The sequence below is a fragment of the Oncorhynchus keta genome, unplaced genomic scaffold (genome assembly GCF_023373465.1).
Source record: "Oncorhynchus keta strain PuntledgeMale-10-30-2019 unplaced genomic scaffold, Oket_V2 Un_contig_27095_pilon_pilon, whole genome shotgun sequence".
Lineage (NCBI taxonomy): Eukaryota > Metazoa > Chordata > Actinopteri > Salmoniformes > Salmonidae > Oncorhynchus > Oncorhynchus keta.
The window spans coordinates 129,107-143,718 of NW_026285337.1; the positions used below are offsets into that span (position 1 = coordinate 129,107).

The 14,612-nt window shown below is 47.6% G+C and overlaps 2 long non-coding RNA genes across 3 annotated transcripts; one reads left to right on the top strand and one right to left on the bottom strand.

Annotated features, from left to right (window-relative positions):
* Positions 1-854: 854 nt before the first annotated feature.
* Positions 855-9,957, top strand: LOC127922792 (uncharacterized). The gene is made up of 3 exons (XR_008112365.1): positions 855-911; positions 7,497-7,552; positions 9,832-9,957. It is a non-coding gene; the product is annotated as an uncharacterized LOC127922792 (long non-coding RNA).
* On the bottom strand, positions 4,303-6,140 carry LOC127922791 (uncharacterized). 2 transcript variants are annotated; one of them, XR_008112364.1, is made up of 4 exons: positions 5,930-6,140; positions 5,801-5,886; positions 5,500-5,628; positions 4,303-4,453 (listed from the first exon to the last, which is right to left on the bottom strand). It is a non-coding gene; the product is annotated as an uncharacterized LOC127922791 (long non-coding RNA). The 2 variants fall into 2 exon arrangements; XR_008112363.1 differs by having other exon boundaries at positions 5,801-6,140.
* Positions 9,958-14,612: the final 4,655 nt, after the last annotated feature.

Here is a 14,612-nt window from a genome sequence, read left to right on the forward strand (position 1 = left end):
CACCCATCTGTGTGTTTTACAGGACCGGGATTAACCGTCAAGAGCTTCTCTGAAAGATTCTGCTGCATTACAGGAACAGTCACAGGAAGACATCTTTAGAAGTCCAGGCGGTGAGGAGTAACCCCACACTGTGCTCTACTGGACAGGGGTCACAGGACCCCTTCAAATCTTTAGGAAGACCCCACTCACAGGGACCCCACCCTTCATTATTGACGAGACCGTAACATCTGAAGACCCTGGTCTCTCCAGGCTTTACCGTCACCCAGTCACAGGACCACACTGTAGCTGACAGGGGTGGAGGCAGATCTTTAGGGTAGACTAGGCTGTCAGCTGACAGGGTTGGAGGACCAGACCTTCATCAGGACCACAGACTGGGCTGTGGCTGACAGACATGGAGGCAGGTTCTTAAGCAACCAGAAAGAGGGTAGACTAGGCTGTGGCTGACAGGGGTGGAGGCAGAAAGTAGACTAGGCTGTGGCTGACAGGGGTGGAGAGCAGAGACACGCCTCTTCTGCTCTCTAGGAGTAGACTAGGCTGTATTATTGGGCTGACAGGGGTGGAGGGGGGTAGACTAGGCTGTGGGCTGACAGGGGTGGAGGGAGAGAGGCAGAGAGGGTAGACTAGGCTGTGGCTGACAGGGGCAGGAGGCAGAGAGGGTAGACTAGGCTGTGGTTGACAGGGGTGGAGGCAGAGGAGGCAGAGAGGGTAGACTGGCTGGGACAGGGGGGAGGCAGAGAGAGTAGGCTGTGGCTGACAGGGGTGGAGGCAGAGAGAGTAGACTAGGCTGTGGCTGACAGGGGTGGAGGCAGAGAGAGTAGACTAGGTGGGACGGGGTGGGGGGACAGAGGCACACAGCCCAGATCACACCAGCAGCATTCCCACAAGCCTCTGCAACAGAGATGGACGTAGAGGTGAGTTACTGGCTGACAGAAAACATTTTATAAATATCTGCATATAGAATGTATTATTTATTAGTACACAGAGGCTCTATAGAATGTATTATTTATTATTACACAGAGGCTCTACAGAGATGGATTATTTATTACTGCCACAGAAAAGTATTATTTTAATGTAGAATGTATTATTTATTAGTACACAGAGGCTCTATAGAATGTATTATTTATTAGTACACAGAGGCTCTATAGAATGTATTATTTATTAGTACACAGAGGCTCTATAGAATGTATTATTTATTTGTAGGCTCACAGAGGCTCTATAGAATGTATTATTTATTATTACACAGAGGCTCTATAGAATGTATTATTTATTAGTACACAGAGGCTCTATAGAATGTATTATTTATTAGTACACAGAGGCTCTATAGAATGTATTATTTATTAGTACACAGAGGCTCTGTAGAATGTATTATTTATTAGTACACAGAGGCTCTATAGAATTTATTATTTATGTACACAGAGGCTCTATAGAATTATTATTTATTAGTACACAGAGGCTAGAATGTAGAGGCTCTGTATTATTTATCAGTACACAGAGGCTCTATAGAATTTATTATTTATTAGTACACAGAGGCTCTATAGAATGTATTATTTATTAGTACACAGAGGCTCTATAGAATGTAGTGATTCAGTTACTTTTAATGTGTTCTTCTCTGTCTACAATGTAAGTACTAAAGCACAAATAGCCTGTTTAATCACTGGGTGAACATGATGCATGTTATAGGTATGTACGTGTTAGTTGGGGTACACAGCCTGCTAACACTTGAGTATTAATAACATTCGCGTGATGCCAAATCGATGAAAGATGTATTGCAAATTATGTTTAGACATTTTCATCGAATTTGTGTGCATAGGCTACTTGGATTTATTTATTTTTTATAGAAGAGAGAATTTCAGAAGAGAAAGGGACTCTACACTGAGTGGACAAAACATTAAGAACACCTTCATACTAATCCACTCCACCACCCTATTGCCCTCAGAACAGCCTCAATTCATCAGGTCATGGACTCTACAAGGTGTTGAAAGTGTTCCACAGGGATGCTGGTCCATGTTGACTCCAGTGCTTCACACAGTTGTGTCAAGTTGTCTGGATGTTCTTTGGGTGGTGGACCATTCTTAATACACACAGACAACTGTTGAGGATGAAAAACCCAGCAGCGTTGTAGTTCTTAACGCAAACCTGTGAGCCTGGCACCTTCTTGGCCCCCGAGTGGGGCAGCGGTCTAAGGCACTACATCTCAGTGCAAGAGGCGTCACTACAGTCCCTGGTTCGAATCCAGGTTGTATCACAACCGGCCGTGATTTGGACTCCCATAGGGTGGCGCACAATTGGCCCAGCGTCGTTTGGCCGGTGTAGGTCGTCATTGTAAATAATAATTTGTTCTTAATTAACTGACTTGCCTAGTTAAGTAAAGGTTTAATACTACCAGGTTCAAATACACTTCAATATTCTGTCTTGGCTGTTCACCCTCTGACACAAACACAATCCACGTCTCATTGGTCTCAAGGCTGAGAACTCCTCCTTTAACATGTCTCCTCCCCTTCATCTTTAACCTGTCTCCTCCCCTTCATCTTTAACATGTCTCCTCCCCTTCATTTTTAACATGTCTCCTCCCCTTCGTCTTTAACATGTCTCCTCCCCTTAATTTTTAACATGTCTCCTCCCCTTCATTTTTAACCTGTCTCCACCCCTTCATCTTTAACATGTCTCCTCCCCTTCATCTTTAACCTGTCTCCTCCCCTTCATTTTTAACCTGTCTCCTCCCCTTCGTCTTTAACATGTCTCCTCCCCTTCATTTTTAACATGTCTCCTCCCCTTCATTTTTAACCTGTCTCCTCCCCTTCATCTTTAACCTGTCTCCTCCCCTTCATTTTTAACATGTCTCCTCCCCTTCATTTTTAACATGTCTCCTCCCCTTCATCTTTAACCTGTCTCCTCCCCTTCATCTTTAACATGTCTCCTCCCCTTCATCTTTAACATGTCTCCTCCCCTTCATCTTTAACATGTCTCCTCCCCTTCATCTTTAACATGTCTCCTCCCCTTCATCTTTAACATGTCTCCTCCCCTTCATCTTTAACATGTCTCCTCCCCTTCATCTTTAACATGTCTCCTCCCCTTCATCTTTAACATGTCTCCCCCCCTTCATCTTTAACCTGTCTCTCCCCTTCATCTTTAACCATGTCTCCCCCCTTCATCTTTAACCCGTCTCCTCCCCTTCATCTTTAACCCGTCTCCTCCCCTTCATCTTTAACCCGTCTCCTCCCCTTCATCTTTAACCCGTCTCCTCCCCTTCATCTTTAACCCGTCTCTCCCCTTCATCTTTAACCCGTCTCCTCCCCTTCATCTTTAACCCGTCTCCTCCCTTCATCTTTAACCCGTCTCCTCCCCTTCATCTTTAACCCGTCTCCTCCCCTTCATCTTTAACCCGTCTCCTCCCCTTCATCTTTAACGTCTCCTCCCCTTCATCTTTAACCGTCTCCTCCCCTTCATCTTTAACCCGTCTCCTCCCCTTCATCTTTAACCCGTCTCCTCCCCTTCATCTTTAACCTGTCTCCTCCCCTTCATCTTTAACCCGTCTCCTCCCTTCATCTTTAACCTGTCTCCCCCCCTTCATCTTTAACCCGTCTCCTCCCCTTCATCTTTAACCCGTCTCCTCCCCTTCATCTTTAACCCGTCTCCTCCCCTTCATCTTTAACCCGTCTCCTCCCCTTCATCTTTAACCGTCTCCTCCCCTTCATCTTTAACCCGTCTCCTCCCCTTCATCTTTAACCTGTCTCCTCCCCTTCATCTTTAACCCGTCTCCTCCCCTTCATCTTTAACCCGTCTCCTCCCCTTCATCTTTAACCCGTCTCCCTCCCCTTCATCTTTAACCCGTCTCCTCCCCTTCATCTACACTGATTTGAAGAGGATTTAACAAGTGACATCAATAAGGGATCATAGATTTCACCTGGTCAGTCTGTGTTATGGAAAGAGCAGGTGTTCTTAATGTTTTGTACCCTCAGTAATAACAGTGCATAGTGAATGAAGTCATCAACCCTGCCTTCTGCAGTGACATCAAACACATTAATGACCAAGTGACAGGCTGTTGGATGTGTTTAAAAGCAGTTTTTGTGTTGTTCTCTTCATCTTTAAAAGTCATTTAACATGTTCTCACAACGTTTTTAATGGAGGATTAGTATTGACAATTTGCAAAGAACTTGACTCAGATGTCCACAGAAATGTGGGATTTGTAACTCATGAATGTACCCAAATGAAACAAACAGTATGATACTATTTTACTACGAGTTCAGTTCTACTGAGGGCTCAGATGTTAGTCCACTCTACCTAGTTCAGTACTACTGAGGGCTCAGATGTTAGTCCACTCTACCTAGTTCAGTACTACTGAGGGCTCAGATGTTAGTCCACTCTACCTAGTTCAGTTCTACTGAGGGCTCAGATGTCAGTCCACTCTACCTAGTTCAGTTCTACTGAGGGCTCAGATGTTAGTCCACTCTACCTAGTTCAGTACTACTGAGGGCTCAGATGTTAGTCCACTCTACCTAGTTCAGTTCTACTGAGGGCTCAGATGTTAGTCCACTCTACCTAGTTCAGTACTACTGAGGGCTCAGATGTTAGTCCACTCTACCTAGTTCAGTTCTACTGAGGGCTCAGATGTTAGTCCACTCTACCTAGTTCAGTTCTACTGAGGGCTCAGATGTTAGTCCACTCTACCTAGTTCAGTTCTACTGAGGGCTCAGATGTTAGTCCACTCTACCATCAGTTTAAGGGCTCAGATGTTAGTCCCCTTCATCTCAGTTCCAGTTCTACTGAGGGATTTAGTCCACTCTACCTAGTTCAGTTCTACTGAGGGATCAGATGTTAGTCACTCTACCTAGTTCAGTGTTACTGGAAAGGCTCAGATGTGTCCACTTACCTAGTTTTGTACTGAGGGCCTCAGTAATAACAGTGCATAGTGAATCAGATGTCATCAACCCTGCCTAGTTCAGTTCTACTGAGGGTGACATCAAACACATTAATGACCAAGTGACAGGCTGTTGGATGTGTTTTTAAAAGTTAGTTTTTGTGTTGTTCTCAACGTTTTAATGTTAGTATTGGACAACCTAGTTCAGAACTTGACTCAGATGTCCACAGAAATGATTTGTAACTCTACCTGAGTTCAGTTCCAAATGAGGGCAAACAGATGATCAGTTTACTACCTAGTTCAGTTCTACTGAGGGCTCAGATGTTAGTCCACTCTACCTAGTTCAGTTCTACTGAGGGCTCAGATGTCAGTCCACTCTACCTAGTTCAGTTGAGGGCTCAGATGTCAGTCCACTCTACCTGTTCAGTTCTACTGAGGGCTCAGATCAGTTAGTTCAGTTCTACTGAGGGCTCAGATGTTAGTTCAGTTCAGTTCTACTGAGGGCTCAGATGTTAGTCCACTCTACCTAGTTCAGTTCTACTGAGGGCTCAGATGTTAGTCCACTCTACCTAGTTCAGTTCTACTGAGGGCTCAGATGTTGTCCACTCTACCTAGTCCTGAGGGCTCAGATGTTAGTCCACCTAGTTCAGTTCTACTGAGGGCTCAGATGTCAGTCCACTCTACCTAGTTCAGTTCTACTGAGGGCTCAGATGTTAGTCCACTCTACCTAGTTCAGTTCTACTGAGGGCTCAGATGTCAGTCCACTCTACCTAGTTCAGTTCTACTGAGGGCTCAGATGTTAGTCCACTCTACCTAGTTCAGTTCTACTGAGGGCTCAGATGTTAGTCCACTCTACCTAGTTCAGTTCTACTGAGGGCTCAGATGTCAGTCCACTCTACCTAGTTCAGTTCTACTGAGGGCTCAGATGTTAGACCACTCTACCTAGTTCAGTACTACTGAGGGCTCAGATGTCAGTCCACTCTACCTAGTTCAGTTCTACTGAGGGCTCAGATGTTAGTCCACTCTACCTAGTTCAGTTCTACTGAGGGCTCAGATGTCAGTCCACTCTACCTAGTTCAGTACTACTGAGGGCTCAGATGTCAGTCCACTCTACCTAGTTCAGTACTACTGAGGGCTCAGATGTCAGTCCACTCTACCTAGTTCAGTTCTACTGAGGGCTCAGATGTTAGTCCACTCTACCTAGTTCAGTTCTACTGAGGGCTCAGATGTTAGTCCACTCTACCTAGTTCAGTTCTACTGAGGGCTCAGATGTCAGTCCACTCTACCTAGTTCAGTTCTACTGAGGGCTCAGATGTTAGTCCACTCTACCTAGTTCAGTTCTACTGAGGGCTCAGATGTTAGTCCACTCTACCTAGTTCAGTTCTACTGAGGGCTCAGATGTTAGTCCACTCCACCTAGTTCAGTTCTACTGAGGGCTCAGATGTTAGTCCACTCTACCTAGTTCAGTTCTACTGAGGGCTCAGATGTTAGTCCACTCTACCTAGTTCAGTTCTACTGAGGGCTCAGATGTTAGTCCACTCTACCTAGTTCAGTTCTACTGAGGGCTCAGATGTTAGTCCACTCTACCTAGTTCAGTTCTACTGAGGGCTCAGATGTTAGTCCACTCTACCTAGTTCAGTTCTACTGAGGGCTCAGATGTTAGTCCACTCTACCTAGTTCAGTTCTACTGAGGGCTCAGATGTTAGTCCACTCTACCTAGTTCAGTTCTACTGAGGGCTCAGATGTTAGTCCACTCCACCTAGTTCAGTTCTACTGAGGGCTCAGATGTCAGTCCACTCTACCTAGTTCAGTACTACTGAGGGCTCAGATGTCAGTCCACTCTACCTACCTGAGGGCTCAGATTCAGTCCACTCTACCTAGTTCAGTTCTACTGAGGGCTCAGATGTTAGTTCACTCCACCTAGTTCAGTTCTACTGAGGTAAATAAACTCAACTCAGCTGCAGTGGGAGAGGTGTCGGGTTCCTTAGGGACCACACACACACACACATTGTCTCACATAGGCATAATGAACAGAGACACGATTTGATTACAGCAATGTTGACCAGAGTCGTAAAACAAGTCCGTCCATCCCAAGCTCCCACGGTACCACCTCCCACTCAGCTCAAACTGTAAAGACACCTCACTCAATGAAAGCTACCCTGCCGCCCCAGCTCCCACGGTCCCACCTCCCACTCAGCTCAAACTGTAAAGACACCTCACTCAATGAAAAGCTACCCTGCCGCCCCCAGCTCCCACGGTCCCACTCAGCTCAAACTGTAAAGACACCTTTTTTTTCTAATTTATTTTTTTATTTTACCTTTATTTAACCAGGCAAGTCAGTTAAGAACAAATTCTTATTTTCAATGACTGCCTAGGAACAGTGGGTTAACTGCCTGTTCAGGGGCAGAATGACAGATTTGTACCTTGTCAGCTCGGGGGTTTGAACTCGCAACCTTCCGGTTACTAGTCCAACGCTCTAACCACTAGGCTACCCTGCCGCCCCAGTTCTACCCCACCTCACTCAATGAAAGCGTGAAAGTAATAATGAAGTATTGCTTTTAGGTGGCTGGCTCTTGTTCAGCTGCAGTAAACTGGGATGTTATTTAGGGATAATCCCCTTCTGTCTTTTATTTGACAGGCGCTAGTGGACCGGACATTAAGACGTCTTTACCTCTCACATTCACCAGCAGAAAGGTGAGGGGTTCAGGTGACTCCTCTCTCGCTCTTTCTTTTCCCCTCTCTCTCTCATTCTCTCTCTCTCTCTCTCTCTCTCTCTCTCTCTCTCTCTCTCTCTCTCTCTCTCTCTCTCATCTCTCTCTCATTCTCTCTCTCTCTCTCTCTCTCTCTCTCTCTCTCTCTCTCTCTCATTCTCTCTCTCTCTCTCTCTCTCTCTCTCTCTCTCATTCTCTCTCTCTCTCTCTCTCTCTCTCTCTCTCTCTCTCTCTCTCTCTCTCTCTCTCTCTCTCTCTCTCTTCTCTCTCTCTCATTTCTCTCTCTCTCATTCTCTCTCTCTCTCATTCTCTCTCTCTCTCTCTCTCTCTCTCTCTCTCTCTCTCTCTTCTCATTTCTCTCTCTCTCATTCTCTCTCTCTCTTTCTCTCCTCTCTCTTTTTCCTTCTCTCTCTCATCTCTCTCTCTCTCTTTTCATTCTCTCTCTTTTTCCTTCTCTCTCTCTTTCACTCCCTCTCTCTTTTTCCTTCTCTCGTGCTCTTTCTTTCTTTGCTCTCTCTCTTGCTCTCTCTTTTTCTCTGGCTCTCTTTTCCTTCTCTCTCTCTCGCTCTCTCTCTCTGTCGCTCTCTCTGGGTGGGCTCCACAGGGTGGGCTCTAGTGAGAGAGAGAGACAGGTGGGCTCTAGTGAGAGAGAGACAGGGTGGGCTCTAGCAAGAGAGACAGGGTGGGCTCTAGTGAGAGAGAGACAGGGTGGGCTCTAGTGAGAGAGATAGACAGGGTGGGCTCTAGTGAGAGAGAGACAGGTGGGCTCTAGTGAGAGAGAGAGACAGGGTGGGCTCTAGTGAGAGAGAGAGACAGGGTGGGCTCTAGTGAGAGAGAGACAGGGTGGGCTCTAGTGAGAGAGAGATAGACAGGGTGGGCTCTAGTGAGAGAGAGACAGGGTGGGCTCTAGTGAGAGAGAGAGACAGGGTGGGCTCTAGTGAGAGAGAGAGACAGGGTGGGCGCTAGTGAGAGAGAGACAGGGTGGGCTCTAGTGAGAGAGAGAGACAGGGTGGGCTCTAGTGAGAGAGAGAGACAGGGTGGGCTCTAGTGAGAGAGAGACAGGGTGGGCTCTAGTGAGAGAGAGAGATAGACAGGGTGGGCTCTAGTGAGAGAGAGAGACAGGGTGGGCCTAGTGAGAGTGAGAGACATGTCTTGGTGACAGGGTGGGCTCCAGTAACCCAACACTTAGTGTTCCATCATGAGACAGAGTCAAACCTGTAAAATAAGCTCTAGTGAGAGAGAGACAATCTCAACGAGAGACAGGGTGGGCTCTCTGTGCTCTCTGTGAGACAGGGTGGGCTCTGTGAGTGTGTGAGTGTGGGTGTGTGTGTGTGTGAGAGTGTGACAGGGTGGGCTGTAGTGAGAGAGAGTGTGTGGTGTGGTGTCTGTGAGTGTGAGTATTTGCTGTGGTACAGATCCAGGCAAGCCAACAGACAGGCCTCACCTCTCTAGTGAAGGGCAGGGTGGGCTCTGACCTGAATAATGATGATTACTCAGATGGGCTCTAGTGAGATGAGAGAGAGACAGGGGTGGGCCACGTCTTTTCAGGAGCAGGGATCTCATGTCAAGGCTCAATGTATCCAGTAAAAGACATCTGATTGGTTAACAGCATCATGAAGGAAGCAACGAGGAGGAAGACCTGTAAAATGGGAGACTCCCGTCAAGTTACACTCTCAGGAAAACCTGGACTGTGAGCTCGTCTTCTCCGTGTGTGTGTGTGCTTGTGTGGTGTGTTTGTGTTGTGTGTGTTTGAAAATGTGTAATATATTTGAATGTGATTAGATCCAGGCAAGCAACATCTATCAGGCCTCACCGTTCTCTTTGAAGGGCCATGCTATTTGACCTGAATAATGATGATTACTCAGATTTTCCACGGCGATGCAGGAGACCACAACCTCTCTTTCAGGAGCAGGGATACGTTACAGTGGCAAGGCTCAATGTACAGTAAAGACATCTGATTGGTTAACAGCAGGCAGGGAAGGAAGCAACGCTTGAGGAGGAAGACATTGGTAAATGGGAGACTACACGTCTTACATTTAGGTGGACTGTTGCTGCGTAGTCAATCCCTTTGTCTGACGTGCCGTTTGCTCACTTAGAAAACTGACTGTCAGGTGGAAAGCTATAGAGGCTGTACTGAAAACCTGGAGGTTTAAATGTTAGAGGGGATAACGCTGGAAATGACTGTGAAAATAAAGTAATATATTTTAGAATGTGTTAGAAAAAGGAGCATCATCTAATGTTGAGAGGGGATCTCCTTTACAGGCCATGTATTTTCCCTCCCATCAACCCTGCTACTCAAAGCAAAGAGAGGGGAGACCCAGCCAAGCTCCCCCTCCGGGAGCTCCCTATCCAGGAGCTGACCCTCCAGGAGCTAACCCTCCAGGAGCTACTGACTGTCCAGGAGCACGCTATAGAGCTGAACTGTGGAGGATAACGCTATAAGGCTGTACTGACTGTGAGGAGGCTACAGAGGCTGTACTGACTGTGAGAGGGATAACGCTATAGTGGCTTTGCCTAGGACTGTGGGAAACTGTGAGAGGGGATAACGCTATAGAGGCTGTACTGACTGTGAGAGGGGATAACGCTATAGAGGCTGTACTGACTGTGAGAGGGGATAACGCTATAGAGGCTGTACTGACTGTGAGATGGGATAACGCTATAGAGGCTGTACTGACTGTGAGAGGAGATAACGCTATAGAGGCTGTACTGACTGTGAGAGGGGATAACGCTATAGAGGCTGTACTGACTGTGAGAGGGGATAACGCTATAGAGGCTGTACTGACTGTGAGAGGGGATAACGCTATAGAGGCTGTACTGACTGTGAGAGGGGATAACGCTATAGAGGCTGTACTGACTGTGAGAGGGGATAACGCTATAGAGGCTGTACTGACTGTGAGAGGGGATAACGCTATAGAGGCTGTACTGACTGTGAGAGGGGATAACGCTATAGAGGCTGTACTGACTGTGAGAGGGGATAACGCTATAGAGGCTGTACTGACTGTGAGAGGGGATAACGCTATAGAGGCTGTACAGACTGTGAGAGGGGATAACGCTATAGAGGCTGTACTGACTGTGAGAGGGGATAACGCTATAGAGGCTGTACTGACTGTGAGAGAGGATAACGCTATAGAGGCTGTACTGACTGTGAGATGGGATAATGCTATAGAGGCTATGGGCTCCGTGCTGGCTGAAATGATGCGCTCCGTGCTGGCTGAAATGATGGGCTCTGTGCTGGCTGAAATGATGGGCTCCGTGCTGGCTGAAATGATGGGCTCTGTGCTGGCTGAAATGATGGGCTCCGTGCTGGCTGAAATGATGGGCTCCGTGCTGGCTGAAATGATGGGCTCCGTGCTGGCTGAAATGATGGGCTCCGTGCTGGCTGAAATGATGGGCTCCGTGCTGGCTGAAATGATGGGCTCCGTGCTGGCTGAAATGATGGGCTCCGTGCTGGCTGAAATGATGGGCTCCGTGCTGGCTGAAATGATGGGCTCCGTGCTGGCTGAAATGATGGGCTCCGTGCTGGCTGAAATGATGGGCTCCGTGCTGGCTGAAATGATGGGCTCCGTGCTGGCTGAAATGATGGGCTCCGTGCTGGCTGAAATGATGGGCTCCGTGCTGGCTGAAATGATGGGCTCCGTGCTGGCTGAAATGATGGGCTCCGTGCTGGCTGAAATGATGGGCTCCGTGCTGGCTGAAATGATGGGCTCCGTGCTGGCTGAAATGATGGGCTGTGCTGGCTGAAATGATGGGCTCCGTGCTGGCTGAAATGATGGGCTCCGTGCTGACTGAAATGATGGGCTCCGTGCTGGCTGAAATGATGGGCTCCGTGCTGACTGAAATGATGGGCTCCGTGCTGACTGAAATGATGGGCTCCGTGCTGGCTGAAATGATGGGCTCCGTGCTGGCTGAAATGATGGGCTTTGGTGCTGGCTGAAATGATGGGCTCCGTGCTGGCTGAAATGATGGGCTCCGTGCTGGCTGAAATGATGGGCTCCGTGCTGGCTGAAATGATGGGCTTCGTGCTGGCTGAAATGATGGGGTGCTGGCTGAAATGATGGGCTCCGTGTGCTGAAATGATGGGCTCCGTGCTGGCTGAAATGATGGGCTCCGTGCTGGCTTATGGGCTCCGTGCTGGCTGAAATGATGGGCTCCGTGCTGGCTGAAATGATGGGCTCCGTGCTGACTGAAATGATGGGCTCCGTGCTGACTGAAATGATGGGCTCCGTGCTGGCTGAAATGATGGGCTCCGTGCTGACTGAAATGATGGGCTCCGTGCTGGCTGAAATGATGGGCTCCGTGCTGCTGAAATGATGGGCTCCGTGCTGACTGAAATGATGGGCTCCGTGCTGGCTGAAATGATGGGCTCCGTGCTGGCTGAAATGATGGGCTCCGTGCTGGCTGAAATGATGGGCTCCGTGCTGACTGAAATGATGGGCTCCGTGCTGGCTGAAATGATGGGCTCCGTGCTGGCTGAAATGATGGGCTCCGTGCTGACTGAAATGATGGGCTCCGTGCTGACTGAAATGATGGGCTCCGTGCTGGCTGAAATGATGGGCTCCGTGCTGACTGAAATGACCATGATGTTGTTGCCCAGTTGGAGGGTTATTAGGTGAGAATGAAGCTGATTGGATACTCAAGGCCTGTGCCAGAATCCCAATAAGATGTTCTGTCTGAAATGGTGTCTGGACGACAGCCCACCGGAGATGGAGAATGAGTCCTTTACGGTGTCGATAAGTCGTCCTCAGCTGGAACAGATGGCTTTTTGTGTGAGTGAGCAGCGAGGTTGTCACCTGTGTGTTTGGGTGGGATACATGTCGGTTGACAAGTTTTTGACCTGAGATCAGGAGGAGGATAGTGCTTCTTGTGTGTTTGGGTGGGATACATGAGGATAGTGCTTCTTGTGTGTTTGGGTGGGATACATGAGGATAGTGCTGTTTGGGTGGGATACATGAGGATAGTGCTTCTGTGTGTTTGGGTGGGATACATGAGGATAGTGCTTCTGTGTGTTTGGGTGGGATACGTGAGGATAGTGCTTCTGAATGCTACAAGTCCGTTCAGTTTGTAATGTACCCTTTTGGCAAAAGCCGTCTTGGTCGATTTATCTATGCAGAGTCACCTTGCAGTCAACACACAGAAGAGCCACAGCTGTAACTCCCTGTGGTTAACTAAAGCAGTGATGTGGATACTAAAAGGAGTCTCCCTGGGCTCTCTGCTGTGCAGCTGGCGCGTATGGAGGAGGAGCTGATAGACCGTCTTCGCAGGGAGGTGGCGAGACAGAGAGAGCTGAACGTTCTGCGCCAGGAGGACAACAGGCTACGCTGGAGGACACTGTGCTTCCTCCAGCTCAACCAGCGACTCAAAAAGTACGTACCACCAGACTTTACAATATCAGTTTTTTCTCTCCAGATATGATACTGTAGTATGAATTTGAGATAGCCTTTCACTATCAAGGACATATACTACATTAATCCTCCCAAAGGAGATAACCTACTGGTAACCTGTCGATACCTGGTAGTACAGTCTCCTCCCAAAGGAGATAACCTACTGGTAACCTGTTGATACCTGGTAGTACAGTCTCCTCCCAAAGGAGATAACCTACTGGTAACCTGTTGATGCCTGGTAGTACAGTCTCCTCCCAAAGGAGATAACCTACTGGTAACCTGTTGATGCCTGGTAGTACAGTCTCCTCCCAAAGGAGATAACCTACTGGTAACCTGTCGATACCTGGTAGTACAGTCTCCTCCCAAAGGAGATAACCTACTGGTAACCTGTCAATACCTGGTAGTACAGTCTCCTCCCAAAGGAGATAACCTACTGGTAACCTGTCGATGCCTGGTAGTACAGTCTCCTCCCAAAGGAGATAACCTACTGGTAACCTGTCGATGCCTGGTAGTACAGTCTCCTCCCAAAGTTGAGATAAGTTTCCTACTGGTACACCCTGTCCTGTTGATGCCTGGTAGTACAGTCTTTCTGTGTCTCTAGTTTCTTCTAGATCTGTTGATGCCTGGTAGTACAGTCTCTGTATTTACACCATGCTGTCTCTCCTGTTGATGCCTGGTAGTACAGTTTCTTCTATAGATGCTGTGTCTCTGATTTACACCATGCTGTCTCTCCTGTTGATGCCTGGTAGTACAGTTTCTTCTATAGATGCTGTGTCTCTGTATTTACACCATGCTGTCTCTCCTGTTGATGCCTGGTAGTACAGTTTCTTCTACAGATGATGTGTCTCTGTATTTACACCATGCTGTCTCTCCTGTTGATGCCTGGTAGTACAGTTTCTTCTACAGATGATGTGTCTCTGTATTTACACCATGCTGTCTCTCCTGTTGATGCCTGGTAGTACAGTTTCTTCTATAGATGCTGTGTCTCTGTATTTACACCATGCTGTCTCTCCTGTTGATGCCTGGTAGTACAGTTTCTTCTATAGATGCTGTGTCTCTGTATTTACACCATGCTGTCTCTCCTGTTGATGCCTGGTAGTACAGTTTCTTCTATAGATGATGTGTCTCTGTATTTACACCATGCTGTCTCTCCTGTTGATGCCTGGTAGTACAGTTTCTTCTACAGATGCTGTGTCTCTGTATTTACACCATGCTGTCTCTCTATGTTTTCTCAGGCCCGTTGTAACCAGCTATTACAAGAACATCCCGATGCACATCTACTGTCTCCCTATTCAGACTGTTGGAAAAGGCAACAGTAACAAGAAGAAGAAGAAGAAGAAGAAGTGGCAGAGATGAGAAGAAGAGGAAGTAGAATAGCAGTGCAGTCTGGGAGGATGTGTGACAGTTCATTGGTTCCACTTCCATGTACCACTGTGGGACACAGGACTATGTAACTCACAAGTCCTGCTGAACGCTGCTTCCTTAACATTCTGTACTGTTGATTGGTAGTACAGTTTCTTCTAAGAAAGTCACAAAGATGCTGTTTTGTTGATGCCTGGTAGTACAGTTTCTTCTATAGATGCTGTGTCTCCGGTATTTCTTTTGATGCCACTATAGACTGATATACATGCTGTCCTGATGCCGGGAAAGCATTCAGACCCC